This window comes from Nicotiana sylvestris, chromosome 9 (genome assembly GCF_000393655.2).
Source record: "Nicotiana sylvestris chromosome 9, ASM39365v2, whole genome shotgun sequence".
Lineage (NCBI taxonomy): Eukaryota > Viridiplantae > Streptophyta > Magnoliopsida > Solanales > Solanaceae > Nicotiana > Nicotiana sylvestris.
Window position 1 is genome coordinate 178706037 of NC_091065.1, and position 7319 is coordinate 178713355.

The 7319-nt window shown below is 37.6% G+C and overlaps 1 non-coding gene across 1 annotated transcript; it reads right to left on the minus strand.

The window, feature by feature from the left end:
- Positions 1–859: 859 nt before the first annotated feature.
- Positions 860–939, minus strand: TRNAL-UAG (transfer RNA leucine (anticodon UAG)). The gene has a single exon. It is a non-coding gene; the product is annotated as a tRNA-Leu (tRNA).
- Positions 940–7319: the final 6380 nt, after the last annotated feature.

Here is a 7319-nt window from a genome sequence, read left to right on the forward strand (position 1 = left end):
CTTCCAGCATATTATGTTGGAACTCCAGTACATTATGTTGGAATCTCATATATTAAAAATTCAAACCCCAACATATTATACTGGGATTTTTCCGGATTTTTAAAAGTGTTTTTGTTTAGATTTTATCTTTACATGAAAAAGTAGCTAAAATTTGATCACTTTGAAAACTAAGGCTATTTTTTAATTATAATTTATAAATTAGGCTATTTCTGATTATTATTTTTCCCAAGCAAAAATGATGACCATGTTCACGTAAATCTATTATTAGGACTTAGGAGTAGTTGATTCAGAAATTACTAACCAATTGACCTCAGGCCAGGAGGTAACTGATAGGCTAAAATGGTTGAACACTTGCTTCGTGCATATGATATGGTATAAAAAACGTAGCCTGTTCAAGAACATAAGAACAGTTTCATCAATCAAAACTAACTAAAATGCACTCATTAGCAAAAAAGTTCATATTTTGGGTAGATATTGAAACTTAGAAAGTATTGATACCGGAATGAGGAGAAGATTTTAGTTGAATGAATAATTTTTACTCTCTCTGGTCTATGTTAAGTAATTTTTGGCTCTTTTAACACATATTAAGAAATTTACCTTTTAACATTAATTAACAATAAAATTAACCATATTAATCTTGATTTGCTCATTAAAAATATAACAAACTACTCCTAAGCTCTTTACTTTAAGGGTAACTTTGGAAAAAAGAAGTTAATTCCTTCTTAATATCTGGAAAAATCAAATATTGTGGATTACAAAAAAAAGACCAAAAAATCATTTAAAGTGGCCCGGAGGAAGTATTTACTAAGCTACGAGGAAAGAAGAAAGAAAAACAAGGGGACTGCGGTATGAGGCAAAATGACAGCTGTGGGATTTGAACCCACGCCCTTTCGGACCAGAGCCTAAATCTGGCGCCTTAGACCACTCGGCCAAACTGTCTTCCTTTACGAAATTTCGCCGTTTTTATAATTGATTACTATTTTAAAGCGCTACAACTACACACAATCCACCGACAGTTTTACAGATGAATCAGGATTTGTCCACTATTGGACATGATTAATTAATTATAACCTCAGTTTAGTAGCACTTTACCTCTGAAAAATACTTATGCCCGTAAGCATGTATCCATAGCAATAAGTACATAATACATGTCTTCTACATAGTTATAAAAATTCTTACTTATATTTAGTACTAAACTATGATAAATTAATATAATTTAGTGCATGTTGTGAATCGGAAAGCATTTTCTCTTTGTTTGAACCTTTTTATTCGTGTACTCGTCTTTCACCGTTTTATTATTTCCCTTTCATTTGGAAACATCAACTTACAATTAAATTTCCTCTAGATATATAGCTAAAACTTAATACTTAAGATATTTTTTAGAGCAAAAGGATATTATCAAATCGATATATGAAAAAAAAGATACCATTTTCATTCGACATAGTTTTTGCAGGAGAATCGAAATTTTTTAATTTGTAAGTCAAATAACAAAGTAATAAATCAAACCATTATAGTAATAATAAGCTTAAATAATTGTAGTGATTACAGAGGCGGATCTAAGATTTGGAGCTTCCGGATGCCACATAGAAATGTTATTTTAACTTTGTATGAAAAAACAAATATTTAACTAATAAGAGACACAAAAAGAAAGTCAAAGTAAACAAATAAAGTAAGATATAGTTAACAATAATTACAAAAGAAGAAAAAAGAGAATGAAATATATGGAATGATTGAAAGCTTAACGTGATGTAGGGGTTCAATCCTTCACAACCAAGGTGGAATCTCCTACCCTTTGCCATTGGCACCTTTGTATCATCTATTACTCTGGGTGGCGCTTTAAATATATATACGATTTCTTTTATATATATATAGAGTTTCTGATAGATCTTAAATGCTCTTGCCTGATGTTTTGATGATCTAACAAAATTATGACTAAGAACCAGATAAGGAACTTGACCTACTTGAATTACTGCAAGCGTTAACTGATTTCAGCTAAAGATGAATTGCTACAGCTTCAGGAACTAGGAACCAAACAAGGACCTGATGCTTTTGTGGTTTCCTCTTAGCAGTACAAAGTCATTTGGACACAACTGGAAATGAAGTGACTGACGACACTGTTTCTGCCGCACTGCACCAGACTGTCAGCCCACTCACTCTCTAACCAAACAAAGTACTCACATTTCAAGTCATGTGATCAAGATGTACCAAATGTGCTTTATACAAAAGCATCACTGGAAGGTTTCTGTTTCTCATTCAAGCTTCTTGCAAAAAAAAAAATAGAAAAATCATCCTCTCAAGCTTGAAGAACAAGGTTGAACGCCACTACGGACCAGATCCTAAAAGATTGATGCGTGTTATCCTAGTTGAGTTGTAACCTTGTTATTGTACTTACCATATCTCCTAAATCGCTTATCTAGAAGCATACTGGTTAGGAATCCTCTTGTAAATCCGTAAACTCGTTGAGTTTATGTTGTGACTAGATTTAGTCATAAGAAAAAGTCTTTGTAATCGTAGAATTACAAAGGGGCTTGTGGTGATAGCATCACAAGTTAGAAAAAGCCTTTGTAACTAGGATAGTCACAAAGTGGCTTGTGGTAAAGGTACCACAAGTTAGTTGAGTAAATTCTTTGCAATAGGAAGTATTGTAAAATGGATTATAATAGGTAAGATTACAAGTTAGTGAAGTTAAAAGCCTACAAGGTAGGTCGTGGTTTTTTGATCCTCTTGTGTGGGATTTTTCCACGTAAAAATCCTCTGCCTCATTTACTTAATGCTTTACTAAGTGCTCTCAGCAGAATCTTGTAGAGGACCAGGTACTCTACGATTTGGTGGATCCATACAATCTAACAATTGGTATCACAGCTCGTTCCTCCTATAAGGCTAACACCTAGGAAGAATCCTCATGGCGGCTCCACTAATTTTGAAGAAGGTTAATCCATATACCACCCACCCAAGTTTGATGGAAAATGCTATTGGTGGTGGAAAGCTAGAATGCATGATTTCATCATGGCTGAGGATTGTGAGCTTTGGGATGTCATCTGCGATGGTCCGTTTGTTCCAATCAAGGTACTAAATGAATCTCCATTTTCAATAAAAAACAACAAAGAATACACTGAAGCAGATAAGAAAGCGGCGGAGAAGAACTTTCGTGCCAAGAAAATTCTGGTATATGGTTTGGGACCTAAAGAGTATGACAGAATCTCTACATGCGACACTGCCAAGGAAATATGGGAGGCTTTGCAAATAGCTTATGAGGGAACTACACAAGTAAAACAAGATAAATTTGATACTGATGATAGTTCCACGATGGCAGTTGAAGGCGAGGAGATTGGATATGACTCAACGCTTGCTTTGATAGCTCAATCAGATAATGATGAAGACAATGGCAACAAAGAGGTAAACTTCAGGGATGTTCAGAAAAATCTGAAATCTTATTCTCCAAAAAAACTCATGTATTTAGCTCATGTTTTAATTACTGCCTTTTGTAGTCTTGCGGAGGATAGGGATTCCTTGTTCTTAGAGCTAGAAGAATCTGAACATACTAGAGAAGACTTAGTGGCTGCAATTATTGATCAAAAGAAAACCATTGAAATTCTTAGAAAAGAAAAGAGTGATCTCTTGGCAGAAACTACAGACCAAAGGGAACTATTAGTAAAGCCTTTGACTAATTCAAAACCTGAAAGCTCTGAAAGAGGAAAGAGGATAGTTAGTGAGGAATATTTTAGGCTTGAAGATGAGGTGAAGGCCTTAAGATATGGGATGTGTGCTGAAATTGAGAAAAACGAGCTCCTCCAAGCCAATCTAGAAAAAGTAATGAATGATCTTGAAAGGTCTCTAAAGTGGACCTGGTCCTTAGAAGCTACCACTTCCATGCTCACTAATGACAGTGAAAAAGGGCGGGGAGCAGGGTTCCCAAGGGAGAAAACTCCTCACAACCCTCACAGTAAGAGAGCCACTGCATCTGATAACTGGCCTCGTACCCAATGTGGGAAAACTGGCACTTCAAGGAAGGTGTCTAGGCAAAGAATCAATCAGTACCAAAATATAAAGTGGCTGCTGAAATTGTGACCACAAAAGAGGGACCAGGTTCCACTCACAAGAAACACACATTACATGCATGGACTAAAAGAGCTCTTATTCATCCTCTTGGTTACTACAAGGGACCCAAACTTGTTTGGGTTCCTAAAACTAACTCCTAATCTTTTGTGCAGGGAATAGTGAAGGGAAGTGGTCAACAATGGTTCATGGATAGTGGGTGTTCGAAACATATGACTGGGAACACCACAAACTTTCTTTCACTAAAAGCCCTGTAAGGAGGGAGTGTATCATTTGGCAACGGCAAAAAGGGATACATTCTTGGAGTTGGAAAAGTTGGGAAGTCACTCACTCACTCTATTGAAAATGTGTACTATGTCAATGGACTTAAGTACAGTCTCCTGAGTGTCTCTCAAATTTGCGATAAAGGAAACAAGGTTGAATTCTTGTCCAAAATATGTACAGTCACTGACCTTGTGACCGGTGAAATAGTTCTGGTGGCCAAAAGATACAAGAACATCTATGTTGCTGATTTCGAATCCTTACAGAGTGGTGATCTGAGTTATCTGAAGGCAGTTGACAATGATGCTGAACTATGGTAGAAAAGACTGGGCCATGCAAGCTTTTCCCTTTTGAACAAACTAATTCAGAAGGACCTAGTCCATGGTTTGCCAATGTCACAATTCAAAACTCAAAAAGCCTGTGATGCCTGTGCTAGAGGAAAACATATAAAATCCTCTTTTAAGTCAAAAAGAGATGTGAGCACCTCAAAGCCACTTGAGCTCCTGCATATGGATCTGTGTGGACCTATGAGGGTGCAGAGCAGATGAGGAAAGAGATACATTTTCGTAATCATGGATGACTATTCCAGATTCACATGGACTCTATTTCTCAGAACAAAAAATGAAACTGTTGAAGTATTTGCGGCCTTTGTAAAGAAAATCTAGGTGAAGATGGAGTCTAGAGTTGTATGCATTAGATCAGATCATGGGACAGGATTTGACAATGTCAAACTTGATGAATTCTGCAATGAAAACGGCATCACTCACAACTTCTCAGCTCCCAAAACTCCACAGCAAAATGGAGTAGTAGAAAGAAAGAACAGAATTCTGAAAGAAATGGAAAGAACAATGTTGATTGATAGTGGACTTGCAAAGGACTTCTGGGCTGAAGTTGTCAACACTACCTGCTACTTAGTGAACAAATGCATGATCAGATCAATTCTGAACAAGACGCCGTATGAATTACTGAATGGAAGAAAACCCAAGCTGACTTACCTAAGAACATTTGGATGCAAATGTTATGTTCTCAACAATGGAAAAGATCAACTTGGTAAGTTCGATGCCAAAAGTGTCGAAGGGATATTTCTTGGCTACTCTTCTCAAAGCAAGGCTTACAAGATATATAACATATATAACAAGTGGACTCAATGTGTTGAAGAAAGCATCCCTGTTATTTTTGATGAATCTCATCCATCATTTGAGAAAAGTGCTGAGGAAGATCAAGATGGAGAACCCTTACATGTTCCTGGTGAAGTCATTAACATGACAAATGGAAAGGCAGACATGATGAGTCAAGTGAAGGAGCCAAATTAAGATAACGCCGTCTCATCATCAACAAAACCAAGCACTTCAATTACAATCACTGAAGCCAAAGAAAGAGTGGTTGATGCAGTTCAGGGAACTCCACTGGCATCTGAGAGAAGGATAGAAGAAAATCAGCCAAACATACCTTCCTCCTCTCAGAATGGACCCTAGACATCTAACTGGAGACATCAAAGTTCTCACCCTATAGACAACATAATCACTCCTCTAGATTCCGGAGTTTAAACCAGGTCAAGAGCTAGAAATTCACTTGCCTTCTTAGCCTTTCTCTCCCAGGTTGAACCCTAGAACATCAAGAAAGCCTTAAAAGATGCATATTAGATTACAGCCATGCAAGACGAGCTGCATCAGTTTGAGAGAAACAGTGTGTGGCACCTGGTACCTAGACTCCCAGATAGAACCATTATAGGAACCAGATGAGTATTCAGAAACAATCTCGATGAACATGAAATTCCACAAGGAACAAGGCCAGACTAGTGGTCCAAGGCTATAATCAGGAGGAAAGGATTGACTATGATGAAACATTTGATCCAGTGGCTCGCATGGAAGCCATCAGAATTCTGATCGCCTTTGCTTCTCATATGGAATTTACTTTGTTCCAAATGTATGTCAAAAGTGCATTTTTGAATGGACTGCTTAAGGAAGAAATCTATGTGAAGCAACCCCCTGGGTTTGAATGTCATGAGCACCCTGAATATGTGTTCAAATTGGACAAAGCTCTGTATGGGTTAAAGTAGGCTCCTCGAGCGTGGTATGAAAGATTGTCAAAATTTCTCTTAGAAAATGGGTTTAAAAGAGGGAAGATTGACAACACTCTTTTCCTAAAGAAACGAGGAAGGAACCTGCTCATTGTTCAGGTTTATGTTGATGAAATCATTTTCGGAGCAACAACTGACTCTCTGTGTGAATAATTCGCAAAACTTATGGGAAGCAAATTTGAAATGAGCATGATGGGGGAATTAAACTTCTTCCTAGGTCTTCAAGTAAAACAGTCCCCAAAGGGTACTTCCATTTGTCAGCAAAAATACATTAGGGAACTCTTAAAGAGGTTTGACATGGAAGCATCAAAAGTAATAGACACTCCTATTGCAACTGCCACTCAACTGGACATGGATGAAACTGGACCTCCTATGAATCAAACAATGTATAGAGGCATCATTGGGTCTCTCCTCTATCTCACTGCCAGTCGACCTGATATTGTCTTCAGCGTGGGGCTGTGTACGAGGTTTGAATCAAATCGCAAGGAATCTCACTTCAAGGCTGCTAAAAGAATGCTGAGATATCTCAAAGGCACGCAGGACCTGGTACTATATTATCCATCAGGTGACAGTTTTAATCTGATTGGGTATGCTGACGCAAGCTATGCAGGTTATCTTATGGATAGAAAAAGCACATATGGGATGGCTCACTTCTTAGGATCATGTCTTATCTCTTGGGGGACAAGGAAACAAAATTCAGTGGCTCTTTCAACAGCTGAAGCTAAATATGTAGCTGCAACATCCTGCTATGCTCAACTTCTGTGGATCAAACAGCAGCTGGAGGATTTTAGAGTTCTCACTGAGAGTGTGCCTCTCCTATGTGACAACACCAGTGCACTCAATATGGCAAAGAATCCAGTTCAACATAAAATGACCAAACATATTGATGTGAGGCATCATTTTCTGAGAGATAATATGGAGA